This window comes from Rhinopithecus roxellana, chromosome 21, assembly GCF_007565055.1.
Source record: "Rhinopithecus roxellana isolate Shanxi Qingling chromosome 21, ASM756505v1, whole genome shotgun sequence".
NCBI classification, from domain to species: Eukaryota; Metazoa; Chordata; class Mammalia; order Primates; family Cercopithecidae; genus Rhinopithecus; species Rhinopithecus roxellana.
Genome location: NC_044569.1, coordinates 7,415,198 through 7,438,993, shown reverse-complemented (window position 1 = coordinate 7,438,993; position 23,796 = coordinate 7,415,198). Strand labels below are relative to the sequence as shown.

The following is a 23,796-nucleotide window of genomic DNA, read 5'->3' as shown; positions in this document are numbered from 1 at the left end:
ATTAACCCTCACCTTCCCATGGGCTGAGGAATGGAGACTATATGCAGAAACAGCACTTAGACCAGAAGTGCCAGGACCACTTGAAATGTATGGATTACTTGCAAAGATTCCGGGAGTGTGGACTGAAGACAATCCACCAGATTGGCTGTAAATCAGGCACCAGTCTTGGTGGAGCTAAAGCTCGGAGTGACTCCGGTATGGGTTCGTCAATACTCGTTGTTCATCGAGGCCGTAAGTGGCATTCAAAAGCACATAGATTGGATCTTTAAGCATGGCATCATAGTGAAGTGCAGGTCCCCTTGCAACACACCCCTTTTGCTGGTATGGAAGCCAAATGACCAATATAGGCCAGTGCAAGATTTACGCACAGTGAACCAGGCTACAGTTTCCATTCATCCAGTGATACCTAACCCCCTGGATGGTTAGGTACTGGATGGTTGATGGGTCACGTTCCCACAAGCGCTGCATAGTTTACTTGCCTGGATCTGAAAGATGCATTCTTCTGTCTGCTGCTGGTCCCTGTGAGCCAGCCTATGTGGGGGAAAACTCAGTATACCTGGACGTGGCTCCCACAAGGGTTTAAAAACTCCCCAATGATTTTTAAGGAGGCACTGGCATCATACCTTAGGGCTTTCACTCCACCCAATGACAAGTGTGTCCTGTTGCAGTATATAGATGATCTTTTACTTGCAGCCCCTACCTGGGTGGACTGCCTTCAAGGCGCTGATAACCTCCTCCATCTCCTATGGGAAACAGGATATAGAGTATGGAAAGAAGAGGCAAAAATATGCTCAGAAGGAGTTAACTACCTAGGCTTTGACATAAGTCAAGCAAAATGTGAGCTTGGCAGTGAACGGAAGCGGGCTGTGTGTGCACTACCTACTCCAGCCACCCAGCATCAAATGAGGGAGTTTTTAGGAGCACAGCAGGTTTCTGACATATTTGGATTCCAAGTTTCTCACTCATGGCAAAACTGCTACATGAAGCCACAAAGCAGGGGGAAAAGGAACGCCCCTCCTCTGGCGGGGGCCTGACCAGGGAAAGGCCTTTAAAGAAATCAAGAGAGCCCTACTACAGGCCCTAGCCTTAGGGCTGCCAGACCAGACTAAGCTTTTCTTCCTACATGTCCCTGAGCAAGAAGGAATGGCTATTGGACTTCTGATGATCCAAATGATGAGGTCATGGCAGCGGCCAGTGACATATTTATCTAAACAGTTAGACACCGTAGCACAGGCTGGACCCCTTGCTTTAAAGCACTAGCAGCCACAGCCCTGCTGGCACAACAAGCCAACAAACTAACTTTAGGACAGAAATTAATAATTTGAGTGCCACACTCAGTTATAACTCTCATGGACCAAAGAGGGCACCACTGGTTATCAAACCCAAGAATGACTAAGTATCAAGGCCTCCTGTGTGAAAATCCATATATAACTGTAGAAACTGTCAATACTTTCAATCCAGCCACTCTGCTGCCCACAGACAAGCTGAGGGATCCCCTCCCTCAACATTATTGCATAGATGCAGTAGAGGAAGTATTCTCCAACTGAAGAGACTCAGCAGATCAGCCCCTTGGAGGCCCAGATGTCGAGCACTTCACAGATGGAAGCAGCTTCGTATCAGAAGGGATCTGCCAAGCTGGGTATGCAGTAGTGACATGTGACTCAGTGGTGGAAGCTCAACCAGTGCCTGCTGGGGCATCAGCCCAGAAGGTGGAGCTAATTGCCCTAACAAGAGCCTTACTACTAGCAAAAGGAAAAGTAGTCACATTTATACTGACTTTAAGTATGCTTTTGCTACACTGTACATCCATGGGACAATACATAAAGAAAGAATTTCTGACTGCAGGAGGGAGAGAAATAAAGTATAAGGAAGAAATTCTACAGCTCCCAGATGCTGTATGGGCTGCAGAAAAGGTGGCTGACATTCATTGCAAAAGACATCAGGCAGCAGGAACTTCTGAGGCAAAAGGAAATAGGAAAGCGGACATGGAAGCAAAGTGAGCAGCAATGATGACTTTGCCCTCTAAGGAGACAGCTCTGATTATGCCTCTCCTCCCAGAGATTTCTCTCCAGAGACACCCACCTACACTCCAAGTGAAAAGGCCTGGTTTGCACAGGAGAATGAGCGCTACATTGAAGGAGGATGGTGGAAGTTCTCTGATGGGAGATTAGCCATACCCGAGATGGTGGCTCCCACATTTGTTAAGCAGTTTCACCAAGGGACTTACATGGGAAAGACAGCACTAGAGACTTTGCTGGGGCGACACTTTTATGTGCTACGACTCACCACCATTACTAAAACTGTGTATGAGCAATGTCTAACCTGTGCCCCAAACAGCCAATGGCAGGCACCAACCAGGCCTCCAGGAATTCAGGAAGTTGGAACAGCGCCTTGTGAGAACCTACTTGTGGACTTTACTGAATTGCCCCTGGCTGGGGGCTATTGGTACATGTTGGTGTTTGTCTGCACCTTTTCAGAATGGATAGAGGCTTTCCCCACCCGAACAGAAAAGGCACAAGAGATAACCCAGGTGTTGCTAAGAGACGTTATTCCCAGATTTGGACTGCCTTTAACTTTAGGATCAGATAATGGACCAGCATTTGTGGCTGAAATAGTCCAGGACTTCACTTGGCTCCTAAAGATAAAATGGAAGTTGCACACAGCCTACCATCCACAGAGCTCAGGAAAAGCAGAACAGATGAACTGGATATTCAACCAAGTGCTGAAGAAGTTCTGTCAAGAAACTCACCTTAAATGGGATCAGGTCTTGCCCATGGTCTTCCTCTGAGTCAGGTGCACCCCTACCAAACAAACTGGGTATTCGCCCTATGAGATTATGTTTGGCCAACCACCCCCAATCATAAATCAGATTAAAAGTGATCTCCGGGAACTAGGGGAATTAACTTTAAAAAAGCAATTGCAGGCTTTAGGAATAGCCATGAAGGAGGTCCATGGTTGGGTACAGGAAAGAATACTTGTAAGTCTCGTTGACCCAGCACATCCTTTTAACCCTGGAGACTCTGTTTGGGTTATGAAATGGAATCCAGCCACTCTAGGACCCATATGGGATGGGCCCCATACTGTAATCCTGTCTACCCCTACTGCTGTTAAAAGTTGCGGGTATCGGGCCCTGGATCCACAACAGTTGCCTGAAACCAGCGGCACAGGACAGGTGGACCAGTCAACAGGACCCAGACCATCCGACCTGATTGATCCTGCGACAGAACCAGACCACTGCAGGGAAAGATGACAGCCCTGCTCTGGCCACTCCGGAGGCTGGCCAGTCGACACAAGGCGGAAGCTTGAGGAGTCATCAAGCCCTGCTCTAGTCACACCGGAAGCTGACTAGTCTACGCACAGCCGAAGCTTGAGGAGTCTTCGTCAGATGAGTAAATGTGGATAGAAGTCTTAAGTTTGATTGCTGTCTTAGTAATATTAATTGTTCTGTTACACTACGCTATCATTTTTGCCAATCTCCCCTCCCAGGAGAGGACCTTTGCTGTCCATGTTTAGTATAGATATGCTGTTTACCATTTTCATTGTATTGGCACCCCTGCATATGCTAAAGGGGAAGCCCCTAGAGGCGCATTCCTACTGTATGCATGCCACATGGCAAGGGAAGACAAAAGTTAAGACTATCTTGTCCCCTACATATTATGAATGCTCCAGAACCCACCCAGGGACCTGTATCTACAATCAGGCAACTTATTCAGTCTGTGACCCAGGAAATGGTGAGTCCTATTATGATCCAAAATTCCAGCCTGGGATTTGGTTTGAGATCCACAATGGGATGAAAGGAGGGAGGCTTCTAAATCAAGTTAGAGTCTCACCTACTCAGAGAGAGACTCATCTCTGTACTATAATTCTTGCCAAGTGGCATTCACGGGATCTGCCTATCCCATAGTCTCAGCTACCACAGTGAGCTCAAGGAGTAGCAGTTGTGGAAAAAGGAACTGCATGTTTCCTAACTGCACCAGCAGGGCGCCAGAATTAACTTGCTGGATTGTGTATTGAGCTCCACCGGTTCCCTGGCTACCACAAAACAGCCCATGGTATATATTAAACTGTTAGCAAAACCTGATTGCAAAACAGATAGTTGTATTCTTAAAGATCTCACTATCCTGGAACCAGAGCAATCCATGTGGACTACAGGTTATCCAATAATGCTATAAAATGCGGCCAGGAAATAAAGGATAGCTTATATATTATAAGGAAGGTAAAAAGCCATTTCATTCGACAATTCCAGGTCCAAAAGGAGCTCCTCTCTCCAACAAAGAATCTGTTTGTCCAAGTAACTGAGAATATAGCTGACAGCCTAGGAATATCCTCGTGTTATGTATATGGAGGAACGTGCCAAATGGACAGGAGCCTGTGTACTAGGAGCAGCAGACCATCCTTTTTCCTAATTCCCCTAAAACAAGGAGAGGCTCTAGGATACTCTGTTTATGATGAAGTTAAAAGAAAAGTCAAAATAAGCATAGATACAAACATAAAAAAGGACACAGATATAGGGGATTGGAAAGAAAATGAGTGGCCCCATGAAAGGATTATCAAGTATTATGGACCCACCACTTGGGCACAGGATGGGTCATGAGGATACTGTACCCCTATCTATATGCTCAACAGAATCGTAAGTTTATAAGCTGTTCTTGAAATCATAACTAATGAAACAGCAAAAGCTTTAGACTTGCTAGCCCAGCAAGACACACAAATGAGGAATGCTATCTACCAGAATAGACTAGTATTAGATTACATACTGGCCCAGGAAGGGGAGGATGTGGAAAATTCAACCTAACAAATTGCTGCCTAGAAGTTGATGATAATGGAAAAGCAGTCATGGAAATTACTGCCAGAATGCGAAAACTAGCCCATGTTCCAGTTCAAACCTGGAAAGGGTGGTCTCCAGACTCCCTCTTCAGAGGATGGTTTTCATCTTTTGGTGGATTTAAGACTTTTACAGGGGGCTTCTCAGCCATCCTGGGCGGGTGCCTGATACTCCCTTGTCTCTTGCCTCTCCTCACCAGAAGCGTTCAGTTGACTATAGAAGCAGTCGTAACCAGGCAAACCACTACTCAAATAATGGCCTTGACCAAATATCAATCACTGCCCAAAGAGGAATGTGCGCCACCCTATGAAGAAATAGAAGATAGTGGTGCTTTCTATTAAATATTGCCTTTATGAAAAGCACCGAAGGGGGGAATGAAGTAGAAAATTAAAAATAAGAAGTTTCTCTTTCCTACGACAAAAAGTTATTATTTAAGGATCAAAGGCCCCATACAACCAACCTCCACCAAGTGGGAAGTTTAAAAAGAATATTAACTGCCTGTCTGAACCATTAACCATATCTCTCCTCTACATACTTTGCAAGTTTGTAAATTCCTGTTTTTTTCTGCTGCACAGCTGCAAGTTCACAAAACAGATAAGCATAGGCTGCAAAACATGTTTTCCTAAGATGTAAAACGTGTCGTAGAATGATTAACTGCCTTTGTTCTTGCTTCTGTAAGCTTGCTTCCTGCATCACATTTTTCGTGCCCTTGCTTGCATAAAAGATGTATGTTCTCTTTGTTTGGTGCTCAGACTTTCTGGACACAGGTCTGCTGAGCTGGTGTACACCTTAATAAATCCTCCTGTAACCTTATTGGTCTCTCTAGCTCTCTGATTTCCCACTACAAGCTGGTTCCTTATCCACTCATAATTTCCCTTATAGAGCACTTTATAAACCATTTTAAAGTGATTTAACTGGCAAAATTAAGTATATACAGCACCTTACTTTTCATATGCATAATGAAAAATAATTCCCATAATATGTCAATTTCTGGGCTGAAAATTATTCAGATAAAATTCAATATCCATTGCATTTTATTTTTTTGAGATGGAGTCATGCAATTTGTTTTCTTCAGTACTGCTTAAAATAGCAATGTATTACAAAGAAACCCTATAGTGGGTGTCATAAATGAATTTCATAAAATTCACAGGATGTTGTAATAAGGAATCTTTGAAGATACATCTGTATCTGTTGTATCTGTATGTTGGTGTGTGCAGATGTACTTTGGCATATTGATGAGTTCAGTTACACAGACATGTAGACAGAGTATGTGTCTTTGGTAGCCACATATACACACAAAAAATATGGTAACGTTTGTTCTTTCTTGGCCTGTATATTGTAAGTGAATTTTTTTTTTTAACTTATCTATGATCTCTGCAATGAGCATGTGTAAAACTTCTAGTAAAAGTTTAGGATTAATGAAATAATCCTCGGGAGGAGAAGGAATGTGAATCTGGCACAAACCAAAATAATTTCTCACTTACTGTTTTGTTTTTGTCTGTTGTTATCTTTTGTGAACGTTTAGCCTCTTCAAAAGTAAAGAGGATATTTTTATGTGTGCTTGTAGATTTTAATGCAAACATTTTATTGTATATATATTTTTATTATATACAGGTTTATTACATATATGCAAACAATAACAGTGAACTCCTCAGCTCTATGTATTCATTCTTTCAATCCATTTATTTCTCCAACATAAGCCAAATACCTATTATGTAGCAGACACATTCTACCATTTCTCAGGATGCTTCCATCCTTAAAAATTTCATGTTTACCTCCCCAGCTGGAGCAAGCTGAGAGACTTAAAATTGGAGGATTAGGACTCAATCTCAATCGAAGCTTTTATTCCGCTTTTTCCTTTTTTTTTTTTTTTTTTTTTTTTTCTCGCTCTGTCGCCCAGGCTGCAGTGCAGTGGCCGGATCTCAGCTCACTGCAAGCTCCGCCTCCCGGGTTTACGCCACTCTCCTGCCTCAGCCTCCCGAGTAGCTGGGACTACAGGCGCCGCCACCGCGCCCGTTTAGTTTTTTGTATTTTTTTAGTAGAGACGGGGTTTCACCGTGTTAGCCAGGATGGTCTCGATCTCCTGACCTCGTGATCCACCCGTCTCGGCCTCCCAAAGTGCTGGGATTACAGGCTTGAGCCACTGCACCCGGCCTTATTCCGCTTTTTCAAATGAAAGCATTTTGAAGTTAGAAAATATTTGTAAAACATAACCTTTAAATACCCTCCTGAAAATGTGTAACAGTCTTAAATACTGCTATTATCATAAATACCTGATTCAATACATTCTGTACATCTAAGTATTAAAAAAAATAGCTGTACCTATTCATTTGAATACTGAGTTTTCTTTGGCTTTAAGTTTTTTGAAAAAGTAAGAATTACTTTGTTTAAAAAATTTGTTATTTTCATTTCAACCCTCTTTTTTGTGGTACTTCTAAGAAGGAAAATGTATTTAGATGCCAATCACATGAGTAGAACTGCCTGTTCTCTATACCGTATCCCACTTAATGTAAGACACTGTGAATTATGGGATGCCCCCTTATTTTATGTACTAGTAAGAGAATGTTTAAAATGCTGCCAATAGGCTGAATGCAGTGGCTCATGCCTGTAATCCCAGCACTTTGGGAGGCCGAGGCAGGAGGATCACCTGAGGTCAGGAGTTTGAGACCAGCCTGGCTAACATGGTGAAACCCTGTCTCTACTAAAAATACAAAAAATTAGCTGGGCATGATGGTGTGCACCTGTAATCATAGCTACTCAGGAGGCTGAGGCAGGAGAATGACTTGAACCCAGCAGGCGGAGGTTATTTACAATTACATGCATTGGGTTTTTCTTCTTTTTACTTCTAGTGTATTTTGATGTTATTTTTAATTAGTATGGGCAGAGGGAAAAAAGATAGCTTCAAATGGGTAAACTTTTCTTTTAATGAATACAAGCCATGGGTGGCTGACCATGAGATGAAAAGATAGGCTTTAGATTCACACAAGACTGGGTTTAATTCCTAGCTTTTCTGCTTGCGAGATGTGTGACCTTGGGAACATTACTTATCACCATGTATGTTTTCCTGTATGAAAAAGAGGATAATAATATATCCTTCAAGGGTGGTTGTGGATAAGTGATGTATGTATATCTGGCATTTAATCCAGTGCCTCACGCATGATTATCAGCATTATTAACGGAAACTACTGCGGCTGTTTTTAGCATTATTATTGTTACTGTTTTAAACCTGGAGATGGCTCTTACTTATTGACCTCAAGCTGATTTTGAATTACTATATATTATATCAGACTAGGGAAGAAATGGATAATTCTTCGCTTAAATTTTTAGCTACTTTAGATGAGTGACCTGAGCGTAATCCTGCCCATCAAAAGATTTTCTTTTAGCAACTTCTGCTATGTCATTTCCCAGTGGGACAAGAGGCTTCCTTGTTGTCTCTTCCTTTTGGCTTTGGTGGCAATTTACAAAGATGAATCCTTGAGCACCCAAGATGGCATTCTCACCTATGGTTTTAGCATACGACAGTGGAACTATAAGGTAAATCATGAGTTCCAGGGTGAAGAGTGAAAGTCTTAGCAGAATAGCTCTTAAGCTCTGAGGGATCCAGATGGATAGCTCCAGAACCAATCAGACCTGGGGTTACTAGCAGAGAGAGATTTGGGTCAGAAGTTGTTAGACAAACGGATTGGGATGTACAGGAAAGAGCAAATTTACATATACTGCCCCATAATTTTCAGTCAGTTTCCTAGTTCTGAAACTAGATCAGTTCAGTTAAACAGCTGTTTTCTGTGTTAGGAGGTGGCATGCAGATGGGCTATGCCTCTCTAGTTACAGAAGAGGAAGGTGGTGATGATCTGACATGTTTTTTGCTGCCTATATTACAAGTAGTAAGCTTAAGCTTGCAGGACCTCAGTTAAAAGGTAGGAGCAATTTCATTGAGTGCAAGACAGAAAAGTGGAGGAAAAATCTGAAAGCATTAGTTTAGAGACTTACAGCCCACAAAAAATTCAGGATTTAGTTCAAACTGTAGAAAATAATAAAAACTCGAGAACAACTAATAACATGTGTACTACAGTTTTTGCAAACATCATGTTTCTCCAGTCCCCTGTTAAGAAAAATAAATCATAGTAGGTCAAATTTACTTGCAAAGTAAGTCTTAGTCTTATTATATTTGGCCTGATTATTTGCATAAAGTGCAGTAGGAATAATTATTTGCCATACTGGATCCTTTTATTTTCTTGAGATGGAGTCTTGCACTGTCGCCTGAGCTGGAGTGCAGTGGCACTATCTCGGCTCACTGCAATCTGTGCCCGCCAAGTTCAAGCAGTTGTCCTGCTTCAGTCTCCCAAGAGTAGCTGAGATCACAGGCACCCACCACCACGCCTGGCTAATTTTTTGTATTTTTAGTAGAGACAGGGTTTCACTATGTTGGCCAGGCTGGTCTCAAAATCCTGACCTCATGACCCACCTGCCTCAGCCTCCCAAAGTGTTGGGATTACAGGCGTGAGCCATGGTGCCTGGCCTCATACTGGCTCTTTTTAAAATTGCTTTGCTAAAACTTTTTTCCATGAAGAATATCAGGTTATACTCCTTGAAGCCTTGAGTCCAGTCATGAATTTATGCCAGGTACAAAAGGTCATAAATATTTAGATAAGTTGGGCAAATTCCGCTCCTCTTGAGGTTCCACGATAACTTGGGGTTCCTAAGCCTGTCAGAATGTGACATTCATTACTCACCGCAGGCCGGGAAACTTGTCCAGGGACTCTGTAGACAAGGTATGAGGCCAGTTTTTCCAAGGGGCTTTTATTGGCTTTGTAATTCAACTTTGACTCCTTAAAGTATGTGTTTGTATTTGAAAGCATGCCTTGGTAAAATAAGCAGCATCTCCACTCATTTTCTGTTACAAAAGAAAACAGATTCTTATTGCACTTATGCAAATAACCATACTGCCATAAGTTGAGACTACTCAAAAATAGTTTCTAAACCCTGAAGAAGTCAGGTAGAGAGAAACCACTATGCTAATTTTGCTTACAGGAGTGTACTCAGATTGCTGAAAGTTGTAAATAACTCAAAAAGTTCTTTTGACTCTGAAAAACAAAAGGATTAGCAATGTTTAACATATCACCTTCCCACGAGAGTTTTAGAAGTTTGTTGTTTTGTTTCTCTCTATTCACAATTTTTTAATTAATTAATATTTTAAGACAGAGTCTTGCTCTGCTGCCCAGGCTGGAGTGTAGTAGTGCGATCTTGGCTCACTGCAACCTCCACCTTCTGAATTCAAGCAATTCTCTTGCCTCAGCTTCCTGCATCGCTGGGATTACAGCTACAGGCCACCACCCCTGGCCTGTTTTTGTATTTCTAGTAGAGAACGTGTTTCACCATGTTGGCCAGGCTGGTCTCGAACTCCTGGCCTCAAGTGATCTCCCCGCCTTGGCCTCCCAAAGTACTTGAATTACAGGTGTGAGCCACCATGCCCAACTCACAATTTTTAAAGTTGTCAAGACATGCATACAAGAGTACCCTTACAGCATTCCATATCTAATTATAAACCACCTTTTGAGAATGATTAAAAGAAGACAACAATTGTCTGTGGGTGGCAAAATTCTCAGGACTGGCATAGTTAGTAGGTAATCAAGGAAATTTGGTCATCTCTATGACACAACAATTTAACGTAAGACTTATAATTATTACTGATAACATATGCTGAGACACAGTTATAGGAATCTTATGCAATAACATATTTATATGAATATAACCCAAAGTTAAACACGATTTTATAATTCACAATGCTTTCTGTATGGTTTTAATACATCGAATAAGCTGTCTTTTTTTTAACCTTAGAATTTGATATTGGAAAGTTTGTCAAATATGAAAGTCTTAAAACACTGGCTATCCCAAAACAGAATCTCAGGTCAGTGTAAGTCATTCATTTAGCCAAAAACGATAACTCAAAAATTTTAAAAAGAGAAAAACCTTTACTCTGATAGGAGATTTAGCTTTCCAAACAAAACTCAGTAGAAAGAGCATGAGGCCAACTACATTTGTCACTTCTCGCTCCCCTCCTTTTGGTTTTCATTTACTCAAAAGGCAAACAAATCTTTTATTGTCTCTCAATATTACATACAAATCTTTTTAAAGAGAAAATCAAATTTTAGTTTTGCATTAGTGCATCTTTAATGCTAAAGCCACTTTTTAATAAAATGTTATGAATCTATCTAGTTTTAATTGAGTATAAAGTAAGATTTTCATAACTATTTATAACTTTTTTTTCTTGTTAAAGAACAGATCAATGTTCAAAAAAGCCCTGTGATTTTCACATATGGGGCCCATTTTGTTGTGCTTTTAATATTTAATTTATGGAAGAAACACATAATACCCTTTTAATTTTTGTCAACTTGCTTACACACAGAATTCTTCACAAAGTCAATTTTCATAAACTTCCTATAACTTGCTTAAACTTTATTTTCTTCCAACTAAAAATAATTCTTTTACTTTCTAAATTAGACAACACTTGGTTTTTTTTAAAACCATATTCCCATGCCTTTTAAAAATCAAACCCCCCCCCTTTGTGTGTGTGTGTGTGTGTGTGTGTGTAAGCAGTTTTAGTTATGTACCAGGTACACAGTCTAGGATACAAGACAGAACTGCAGATAAAGTCTGACTTTTTCCAGCACAGCTAGGAGGCATGGCTAACTCCACCTGACCCCAAGCCTTACCTAGAAATCTAATGGCTTCAAACCAGGTACACTGGACAATTTTCCACAGTCAAAGAAGCAGTTTATGATATTAAAGCACTTAGCAAATTTAACCTCTGACTTAATTTAGACCCAATGTCTAAATTTTGAAGACATTTTCATTTTACCAATAATTTTAAAACTGTATTTCCCAAAGATTACTGAAGTCACATGAACTAAAAGGCATTAGAGTTTCTATTTTTCTGACAAAATATGTAAGAGCCTTCATTTCCTTTGAAGCCAATTAATTAGAGCTCCTTTATGCAAACATCACTCAATACTTCTAGACAGGAGACGATCTAGCAGTTGTAAGTTTTCTTTTCCATTTTATGCATTTCTGACTTGTCCTGATTTCCCTCTTTTCTAAATAATTAGTCCTTCTACTTTAGGACAAGAATTGGTCATACAACATCCTCTCTCATATAAAATTTCTTTCTTTCATAACCTTTCTTACCATAAATGCATCTTCATATCCACAACTTTTGTTAGCTTTCTTCCCACTACTAATTTCTGATGCCTGCCCAAATCAAAAAGGTCAGGTAAAGCAAGGCAAAACTGAGCACAGCTTTAAGTTTTGAGAGGGACCTTTCTGCTTACACTTCCTGGGATTCCATGAGGAAAACAGAGGTTTCTCCTAAAATGGGGTCTGTGGCACCTTCTGTTTTTCCAAGGAGTCCCAGGTCTGTCAGAAATTACCTTATGTCCTCTCGTGTGGGCATCAAGAGTGGCAACAAGAAAGACTAGGGAAACAGTTCTGTCAACTGGAAAAAAACCCAAAAACTTAGTACTGTCCCCATTGTAAAGACGGATAAACTGAGGCACCACGCAGTTTAAAAATTCATGTTCACATAGAGTTAAGCTCCACAGTTCACTCTCTTAACTATCCTGTAATTCTGCTGACTCTATGCCCAGTCACTGATGCACCTGTATGGTAGCTCATGGCTCCCTTACAGCTTAGAACCTGGGTTTCATTCCTGCTCTACAGCTATATAGTTTAACAGTTTTTCCTCTGAATTTGTTGTATTCTAACACTATATAATTCAAATTGTATTAATATTACTGAACCTTAAAAGGGGCTGTGATGTCTTTAGTCTTTAGAAATATTAAACAGCCTATAAACAAAGGACTGTATGTTAAATAAAGAGTATTCAAATTTGTATGCACTTTAAAACTGAGGCAATGTATTGAGAAACACACCTAAGAAACTGCAACCAATCTACTCTGGACAAAAATTTAGACACTATCTCTTCAAAATAAGCTATCTAGTTGTACTTATACATATGCTCCCATATATTGACAGTATTAAAAATAATTTAAAAGTGTCAAAATTATAGGCCTTATGCATTTCTGTGGGCTTGAAAAATATGACACAATATAGATTTTTTTAAAGTAGTCGGTAAAATGCATAAACTTCTAGGGTAATCACTGAAAATGAAAATAAGAAAAAGAGAAAAGTTCATAACAAAGGTAGAAATACTAGGAATAAAAGAGGGCTCAACATTAATAAAGCCTTGTTTTCGGTTGTGAATCTTGGCCTAAAAACATTATACACTATCCTCCCCTTCCTTTTCCTGTTGCAAAGATGTAGTGATGAACCAGGTTTGCTCATGCAGATGACAATACTCCTGAAAATGGTGGCAGAGAATTAATATGAAGGGAGTATGGTTCACTTAATGATCTCGTAAATTGGAACATATGACCCCTCTGCCTCTTGCATATCTCCAGACTACTATGAGAGAGATGAAATGGCTGTTTCTACCAGTATTTTATTTGATACTTCGTTTATTGAGTTCCTGAATAACTACTTTCAACACATTAACAGGATCATGAAAGCATAGCTACTCAAGTAACTAAATAATTACCAAATAACTTTTTTCCTCATCTCTAAAACATGGTAATGGACAGACTATTTTTAAAATACAACACAGTAACAAGTAGTTTATTCTTAAAACTCAGTTTTGGTTTGTTGTTAAGGCTATAGCTTGGGGAAAAGGAAACAAGAGGAGGAGGAAGAAGAAGATGATGATAAGGAGAAGAAAACACAGACTGGAAGGAAGAAAAAAGAACATGTGAGGGAATCAGAAGGCCTGTTATGACACCTTTTTTTCCCTCCCTGATTCATGAAATTTGAGTAAGTCCGATATCAACCAAAAAAAAAAAAAAAAAAAAAAGCAAAAGATACACAAATAGTCACCCCCTAAAATTTGTTAAGAGATAATGCCAAGGCAGGTGGCTCACCTGAGGTCAGGAGTTCGTGACCAGCCTGGCCAACGTGGTGAAACCCCGTCTCTACTAAAAATATAAAAATTAGCTGGATGCAGTGGCACGTGCCTGTAGTCCCAGCTACTCTGGAGGCTGAGGCAGGAGAATCGCTTGAACCCAGGAGACGGAGGTTGCAGTGAGCTGAGATAGTGCCACTGAACTCCAGCCTGGGTGACAGAGCGAGACTCCCTATCTCAGAAAAAAAAAAAAAAAAAAAAAAAAAAAAGTGAGGTAATGCTGCTACTCACACCTGGCTGAAGCGCTAGCAGGAGGAGGGCGCCCTGCAGAGACTGCAGGAGAAGGAGGACTCCTCTTCCTTGCCCTGGCTGTTCCTCCACTGTTGCCACGGAGGCCTGAGGTACAGCACCCAAAGCTTCCTACCCACCCGAAGCATCCTATCCACCCGAGGCCTGGCAGGGCGGGACCGCAGGGCTCCTACTCCCCATTCTCGGCCTGCGGACTTGCTGCTGCTGCCACCACTAGCGCTGATGCCAGTACAACCACTGCTGCTGCCCTCAATGCACTAGCCGCCCTCCTACCGCTCAGGCGCACTGCAGTTCTTGTAGCCGCCACCAATCCCAACAACGCAAGCTGCAGCCCCAGGCCATCTGCAGGCTCCAGCCTCCAGCATCCAGCATGCAGCATGCAGGTGACTCCTCCTCCTCCTGGCACGGAACAGCTGGGCGGGCAAAGCCAGAATAGCCTAGGGAGGATTCAGGGAGTAGTGGCATTAGATGAGAGCCTCACCTTGTCATGCTGGCCACTGGGTGGCATGGGCCGGTTTCAGTGAAGGCACTCATACCCACCCACCGAAGTCCAGCCTCTCCTTTTGGCCCAAGCTGGCCAGGAACTGGGGCCTGGAGTGGGGACTGGAAACACCACATTGCCCGGCTCCCCAATCCACAGGAACCGCTGGGCCCACCAGGGCTTGCACTCCGTGGGGAGCCGAACCAGCAGGAACTCAGACCCAGCCAGCCTTCCCACCCAAGTGCTGTTCCCGATCCTGACGCCTCCACGCACAGGGCCCTGGCCCCGCGTGGTGTCCACTACGTGTCTGGCGTTCCCAGGGGTCCCAGGCGGTCTCTGCAACACAGAGAGGACGCAGGCCTGGGAACCACGGCGGGTGTGGGGGGCCCTGCCGTGCTCAGGGTTCCCGTGGAAACGGTGCGCGCTCGCGGCACTGGAGCGGGAGCAGGAGGAGGTCGCCCTCTGGAGTCTGGAGTCTGGGGAGAGGAGGAAGCCTCCTTTCTTGGAGACCGCAGACAGCCGCAACCTCTGCCCCTGCTGGCAGGGCAGCCCGATAGCGCCCCGACGCCCCCGCTTCTCGCCGCGCAGAGTAGTAGCCGATAGCCCCCAACCCGTCCCTGCCCTGCTGCTGTGTGCAGCACCGGATCGCGCCCCAGCCTGCTCCTACTGTGGGCAGCAGCAGCCCGGATAGCCCCGCAACCCGCCGCTCGCTGCCGTGAGCCATGCGGCCGTGGGTAGGACCCCCAACCAGCTCCCCGCCGAAGGCAGGGACGCCCCAGCAGTGACGTCCCAGAGCGACACAACCTGCTCCCCACTGTGAATGGTGCAGCCAGGGATCCTTAAGGCCCCCAACCCGCTTCCCACGATGGGCAGTGCAGCCCCGGAGAGCGGAGAGCACCCCCAACCACTGCCCAGCCGTGGGGAATGACGCCCCGGATAGTGTACCCGACCTGCACCCCACCGCGAGCAGTGTAGCCCCCGATAGCGCCCCAACCAGTATCCCACTGTCAGCAGTGTAGTCCCAATAGCGCGACAAACCCGACCCCTGCCACAGGCAATGCAGCAGCTGATGGTGCCTGTAACTGGCCCCCACTGACCGCAGTGCAGCCCCCGACGGTGCCCAGAACCCACCCTACCACCCTGCGGCGGGTATCGCCCCAAACCCCCTCTCGCCGCGGGCAGTGTAGCCCCCGATAGTGCACCCAACCCGGCCTCTGTTCATGGGCAGTCTGGGCCCCCATAGCCAGCACGGAATCCCGCCCCCCAACACCTCCCCGTACTGGCCACTCTTACTCTCGTTTGTTTTTTGGTTGTTTTGTGGCCTTCTCTTCCTTTTTTTCTTTTCTTCCTGTCTTCCTCTTAGTGAAAGTGATTTTCTCTAATATGATTTAATTTTTTTGCTTTTTACTTTTTATTTATCCTTTGTATGTTTTTGATTTGAGGTTACCATGAGGTGGTCCCATAAAATTATAATGGAGCTGAAAAATTCCTATGACTTAGTGATGTCGTAGCCTTGGTAAGGTCATAGTGCAACACGTTACTTCACATGTTTGTGGTGCTGTTGGTGTAAACAAACCTATTGTGCTGCCAGTCATATAAAATCTAGCACATGCGATTATGCACAGTACAGTACTGGCATTGTGCTAGCGGTGGCAGCAGCAGCAAGTCTAGGGTCCGGGAAGGGAGAGTAGGAACTCTGCAGGGCCCACCCGGTGGTGTTAGTCTGTAAATTTTTAACAAAAAACGTTAAAAAGTAAAAAAAGGTAAAACATTTTTAAAATAGAAAAAAGCTTACAGAATGAGGATATAAAGAAACAAATATTTTTTACAGCTGTACAGTATATTTGTGTTTTAAGCAAAGTGTCATTACAAAAGAGTCATGTTTAAAACAAATTGAAAAGTTTATAAAGTAAAACCATTACAGTAAGGTAGGGTGAGTTTATTATTGAAGAAAGAAAATTTTAAAAACAAACGTAGTGTAGCCTAAGTATGCAGCGCTCATAAGGTCTGTAGTCGTTTACATGATGTCCTGGGCCTTCCCACTCACTCCCCGCACGCTCTCTGACTCTCCCAGAGCTACTGCCAGTCTTGCAAGCTCTATTCATGGTTATTACCCTCTACAGGTATTTTATCTTCCCATGTTTATACTGTACCTTTTCTATGTTTAGAGCCCAGATACTTACCATTATGTTACGGTGGCCTGTAGTACTCCGTACAGTCACACGCTGCCCAGGTTTGTAATTTGATTAAAGTCTCATCGTAAGCGGAAGGACTGGTACCCAGGCCTGGCCAACCCCCAAAGCCCATGCTCTTAATTAGCCACTTTACTGCCTTTATAGTTCAGGAAATTCACTAAAATCTCAACTGGTTATGCCAATTTTTGATCAACTGGATTTCTTCTTGTTGTAAACATTTAAAAAGGAAAAGATTAGGATGGCAATTTGATAATGAAGTTGCTTAGCAAGTCAGTTCTGGTATCAGCTGTGAGTGCTACAAATTGAGAGGAGATCAGACTGAGAGGTCCTGGGGCTGTTCAGAGCCAGCCTGGCTACATCAGAGGCTGAAGATGGTGTAACTGGACTAAAGACAGATGCCAGAGACAGTAAAACTGGGACTAACGGGAACAGATAAGGGCACAAGAGAACTCCAGAACAAAACAACAGTCCACGAACCCAACATGTTTGCCACCCAGGAGTTCGAACTGTGGCTGACCTCTCCCAGCGCTCAGCACAAATTGTAGATCAGGAAGTCAGATGAGCAGGCAAGTTCACCCAGTCATGGAGTGGCCTTACTAGTAGCTCATGGCCCCATCCAAAGATTCCAGACATGATTCCTATTAGGGAACAGGTTCAAATGACCCAACAAATAGCATTCAGCATCTGCCATGTGTAAGGCACCCCTTTAGAGTGTGGGTGCCAAGAAGAAAGGAACGGGGCCTTAATTGCCAAGAACATCCAGCCAGAGGGCACAGATAACCCAATGTCCTTCGCAGGCCACAGCGGGGAGCAGGTCCCCAGGAATCTTGCTGGGAATGGTAGTGCCTGCCATTGCCGCCTCCCCACCACACTCCTCAGCATCAGGTGGTTTTCTGTTTCCAGGGCACAGCCTGGGCCTCCCCTGTGTGCCCTGAACTGAGGATGTCTTTTCCTACCTGTAAAACTCATCACATCCTTCATAATCACCTAGAAAGCTGTCTCCGTGGGGGAGCCTCGTCCCCATTGCCTTATATTCTGCATTGACCTGCACCCTCCCTCTGGCTGCCGTGCATTGGGAGCTTGCTCATTTGTCCTGCCCATCAGACAGTAGGGTCCTCAAAAGCAGGCACATCCATTTTCCCCAGAGCCTGGCATTTATTGAGTGCCTGTGTGGACCAGATGTCAGGTTAGGTGCTTTATATATATTATCTATTTTATAATTTCCCTTCTCCATACATGAGGAAACGAAGGCTCAGAGAGGTTAACTTGAGCAAAGGCACACAGGTGCTAAGTCCGTCTGACCCTTTCCACTAAATGACCCCGACTCACGCGTAGTGAGCCTTCCACAAGTGTTAAAACAATGAATAACAGCAAGTAGGAGGCTGGACCTGACAGGGAAGTGGAGTCAGAGAGTGACTACTAAATGGAATCCTAGAAAGTGCTTGCAGGTGGTGAGCCCTCAGGAAAACAGCCAAATCTACCTTTAACATGGAAGAGCTATGTTTTCTTAGTCTGTTCCTTATTTACAAATGTTCTCTTCTTCTCTTTGTCCTACAGCTATCTTTTTCTCATTCATTCATTTACTCGTTCAAAAGATATTGTCTACCACATGCCGGATAGTATTTTAAATGCTGAGAATTTAGCAATACACAAAATCAATCTCTGCTCATCTTGAGTTTTATGTCTTGTGTCTGTGTGTGTGTAAAAGGCAGAGAGAGAGAGAGAGAATGTGGCATATCATACAGTAGCAAGTGCTAAGAAGAAAATCAAGCAGGCTAAGGACACAGAGCTGGGAGCTGCTGTTTTACACAGGGTATCTTGGAATCAGGGATAAAGTACAGGAATGGAAGCATTTCCAGCTAAAACACTGAATATGTTTTCCTAGACTGACTGAAAGTTACCCAATTAGATCAAGAAGAGCAGCCGAGGTGACACAAGACTCTCCCAGCTTCGTGATCAGCCCCCAACCCAAGCTCTCACTGAAGTCTAGGAGAGTGACCAAAGAAACTATATGTTTCAAAGTCAGTGGAGTGGAGAAGGATATTTTTGTGTTAAAGCGGTATGTTGAGAGACTTATCAGGCAATCTAAATTTCACAATCCAGCAATGTAAAAAGACCTATCAAAGGGTGTCTTGCCCAAGCTGATGCTTACCTACACATTTGAAGACCATTCTGTCAGTCTAAAAGGTCGGACGTGATTGCGTAGCGCGATGTGTGATGGGACCAGGAGACCCTCTTTCCACCTCCTCTGTTATAAAGCAGAGCGTCGGCCTGATTCAGTAATGAAGGAGGTACTGTGTCTAATGGCCAAACCCTGTGAGAGCTGACAGATGTTGTGACTGAGGCTCTGTGGGCAGAAGAAAGCCTAAACCTTACTTGGACTGTGTATTCATTCCTGTCTGTGTGAATCACTGCCCCTCCCAGCAGAGAAGGGCTCCATGTAATCAGCTTGTCACCAAGTAGTTAGTTGGTCTCCGTGAGTGAGGGCGTCGTGTTGCAGGTGAAGCGTTCACAGCACAAATATTGAATAATATTGGACATCATGTTGGATGTCTGTCCATGTTGCCCCTAAGCACACTGTGTCTGGCAGTTTCCTCCACAGTTCTTCGCAGGCCGGGCCTCCTGGCTGCGGTTCCAGCCCTGCTGCTCACTGTGGCAGCTGCGCCCACCCTGCTTCGGGTCGGTAAGTGCTGACCCCTGGCTGCTGCCATGCTTGGCTCCTGACATCCCTATTATTCTCAGTTCTGTGATGGCATCTCCTGCAGTCACCTTTGCTCCAGCATCTCCAAGCTTCCTAGTGATGCTGGTGTCCCTCTCCTCAGCACCCTCTTTGTACCTTTGAAAAATGGTGCCTTCTGTGCCCTCCTTAGAACACGGTGTGTGTAGGGGGTGGTTTGAGGCCTTATATAGAATATCTACTCTTGTGTGTTCACCTTGACGAGCCTTTTATGAGTTCTTCCATTCTCTGCCTCAGCAGTTCTGATATTTCAACTTCATTTAGTGTGGGCCATTGCTACCCAGGCTTTCAGGAATCATCCTACCATGCTCCTTCCTGGATATTCAGTTCTTTGTTAGAGTCAAGTGCTCTCATTTCCATGAGTTTTTCCAACTTTATGCTCCCCCAATCCTGACCCAGCTGCCTGAGCATATCCAGTCCACTACAAAATCTCCTGGCTCTTGCTGGTGCAAGTTGGCTGTGACCTGCAGTAACTTCAGCATATAGTTTTCAAATGTAGTGGCTCAACATAGCAATTGTATTATAGCTTACACATTTCAGGGTTAGGAATACAAGCCAGGCTTGGCCAGTCGACTTTTATTCTATAGCATCACTAGAGTTCACTTGGTGGTGTTTATCTGGACAGTGGGCTGGCCTGGAGGGTCTCAGATAGCTTTACTCATGTGTCTGGTGTCTCCACAGGCATCTGCAAGGCTTCTCCAGTGTGATGATCGGTGGGCGATCAGACTGCTCACATGGCAGCCTAGAGTTCCCCGAGAGTATGTTACAGGAGACTTGGGTAGAAGCTACAAGGCTTCTTATGCCCTAGCCCCAGAAATCCTATTCTTCTACTTTCTGTTGACCAAACAAGTCATGAAACCAGCCCAGATACAAGCAGAAGACAGATTTAGCTCTTAATGGGGAAAGTAGCAAAGAGTTTGTCACCATCTTTAATCTACCATACTTCCTTAGCTGACTGACATGAATTTACTTGGCTAAGTTATGCTGTGGTTTGACCCTCATTACCGACCCTGTTGGCCAGGATGGCATCTGGAGGTGAGCTTTGAGAGTAGTACACATTGTCCCACAAGGCAGAGGCCTCTGCATCAACCTTATGCAAGTGGGAACATGAGTCGTTTATAGGGAGGATGGGCCACTTCTGCAGACCCTGAGGGCTCAGGGAAGGAGACAGATTGAAAATGTTCCCGGGTATTCCTATCTCCACCTCAGGATTTCACTTCTGTTCATTGAGGGCCTTGACTTTGAGACATCAGACTTGCCAGGGTTGAGCCTCTTTTTTGCTTCCTTCAAAATTAAGTCCTGGTGTGACCTTTTGCTGTCCCGGCCCTCCTGCTGGAGGAGATGAAACTGTCTTTCTGCATTGCCTTGGTGGCCCAGTAGTGTTCACATTTTACATCAAATAGGAGGTTCATTTAACGTGGCCTGAATTGTCTTTCTGCAATGCATTGATGGCTTCCAGAAGACTTTCATTCCACAGACCTCATGATTACTATTCCACCAGAACCTCTTGACTGCCCGGGGTATCACCCCCAGCATGGGACTCCTTCACCCTGACCTGCCCAAATGCACCACAGTGAAATCTGCAGCAGTTTCCCGGCTGCCCCAAGGAGGGAGTCAGTGCTGGCCAGAGGCAGGTGAGTGAGCTTCCTGTGACCTTCCCTGGACTATCCCCAGTGCCAAATGTCTTAGTTTGAGTTCTTCTGGGAAGGAACTAGGAGGCAGATGTTCGCATGCAGGATTTTTTGGGGGTTAGTGCCCTCCGGAACAGCACCCATAAGAGGAGAGGGAAGCAGGATTGGGTAAAGGGAGAAGGTGAGTTGTCCTTGGCTCCTTCAGGGGGCTCTGAGCTCCCATGGCCCAGACTTAATCCTGGGTGCCTGGTCTCTATGCTCCTGTTTTGAGCAGCCCCTGTGTCCGATGCTCACAGGTCCCTCTCCTCAGCAAGGGGCATGACCATGAGCAAGAAAACGTCCTTCAGCCAGGACACTCCTGAGGAGGGCACAGCTGGGATCCATCAATAGCCAACATCCTGGCAGGAGGAGAAAGCCTGCCTCAGCTCTGAAGAGAAAGCGCATTGGTGTCTAGTAGCATTTACTATACACCCATCCCTCTTTTTTTTTTTTTTCTTTTTTGAGACAAGATGTTGTTCTGTTGCCCAGGCTAGAATGCAGTGGCTCCATCATAGCTCGGTGCACTCCTGGCCTCAAGTGATCCTCCTGCCTTGGCCTCCCAAAGCACTGGGACTCCGTGAGCCACCACGCCTGGCCTATACACACATTGCTGGGGTCAGTGGGATGATATCCTGGAGACAGGAATGAGCAGTCGGCTGGGACTATGCACAGACCACGGAGTGGGAGGTCTGAGATCACAGCTGTGAAGCAGGTTTGTTACCAACAACATCAATCAGAGAAAGGGCAACGGCAGCATTAGGGCACATGGTAAGTGCTGAGTGTTTATTGAATGGAAAGTTTTGAATGAATCTGAGGTCAGAATAACAGAAAATCAGGACTCGGGGAGTGTTCTGCATCGGTTGACTGTGGTGAAATTCCTCTTTCATGTTTGAGCTGTGTTCGCGCCTTTCAGAGTTTCTAATTTAAGTGTAGGGTGAGTATTATACCAAGTCCTTTGTTTTGACTGGGCACAGTGGCTCACACTTGTAATCCCTGTGCTTAAAGCCAGATGTCGGAGACCAGCCTGGGCAACAAATCGAGACTCCTCTGTCTGTACAAAAAAATACAAAAATTAGCCGGGCATGGTGGTGCATGCCTGTAGTCCCAGCTATTCAGGAGGCTGAGATGCAGGCATCGCTTGAGCCCAAGAGTTCGAGGCTGCAGTGAGCTCTGATCACGCCACTGCACTCCAGCCTGGGCAACAGGATACGACCTTGTGTTTAAAAGAAAAAGAAAAAAGAGTATTTTCTTTGAAGAAGACCTGGCATGGATACTTCATATGGTAGCATTTATTAAGATATATTGTCTGAATAAATTATATTTAATACATTTCTTATGAGTAAAATGATGTTTTATGAACTAGCTTGGAAAAGCAACAATTTCCAATAGTGTTTTCCTTGCATAGTGTAGTTGAAGTTCTAAATAATTCAAAAACATGAATTTTTGGAATAAGCTTATTTGTATCGTTAGGAAGTGTTTGTGCACTAATTCCTGACTTACAAAAGCGGGATAATTCTAGAAAGACTTCTGGCAGCAAAGATTGAAACAATGAGAGGCTTCTGATCAACTAGGTGGCTCGGCCAAATGTCTGTAGCAAGTATCACCGGAGGGGGGGGGTGGGAATCAAGGTCTTATGTTGGAACAACGTGTTTATTTGCTTCCTTGCCGGAGGTGACATTCATAGAAAGCCCCAAATAGAGCAAATATTAAAAACAGTGACAGAGATTTGAGCATATGCCCCAAATCAGGAGAGTTAGCAGAGCTGTAAAATGAGGCCTATGGATAGGATACATAATTGAGTGATTGGGCTCAGAACTTGAATTCGGAGACGGTGACATTTCTCTACCTCAGAGTGCAGAGAGTAGTGATGGATGGCTCTGTTCCGTCCACAGCTTTCATAGACAACTGTGGCTTCTTTTTAAAGTTTTCAATAAGACTGTGGCCTTCACAGGAAGCCTCTTGAAGATGCTGTTTTCTCTTGAACCCTGCATTTATTTCCATGTATTAGTTTAAAAATGAATGAAAACATCCCAGAAGCACACAGACATTTTAGTTTTTTTCAGCGACGGGCTCTCACTTTGTTGCCCAGGCTGGAGTGAGGCTCTCACTGCAGCCTCAATTCTTGAGTTCAAGGGATCCCCCCACCTCACTTCCCAAGTAGCTGAGACTAAAGCATGTGCCACCACACCTGGATCATGTATAATTTTTTTTTTGTAGAGAAAGGGTTTTACTGTGTTGCCCAGGCGGTCTCGAACTCCTGGCTGCAAGCAATCCTCCTGCCTCCCAAAGTGCTGGCATTACAGACATGAGTCACTGCACCTGGCCAATACACAGACATTTTTGAGCCATTCTAGATTTTAAAGCTATGAATTACTTTTTACATGAACATTTACAAATATAAAAATTTCAGCTCTACTCAGGATGCAAAAAAAAGCACGTTTCACCCTGAGCGAAGGAATTTCAGCACCAGACATGAATAAATACAGGCTTTCAACTGGCCTCTTTGTACTCCATATTGTGAACAAATTGCCAAGTTAGCAGTCTAGAAAGTGAAAAAATAATTTTTCTGTCAATTTTTGGCTAGGTTGAAAAGGATTTTTAAAATGTAGTGTTTGAACCCAAGAAGTAA

General features: G+C 44.1%; 1 pseudogene; it reads right to left on the bottom strand.

The window, feature by feature from the left end:
* Nucleotides 1–17,613, bottom strand: part of LOC104670259 — a 40,657-nt pseudogene extending 23,044 nt beyond the window's left edge.
* Nucleotides 17,614–23,796: the final 6,183 nt, after the last annotated feature.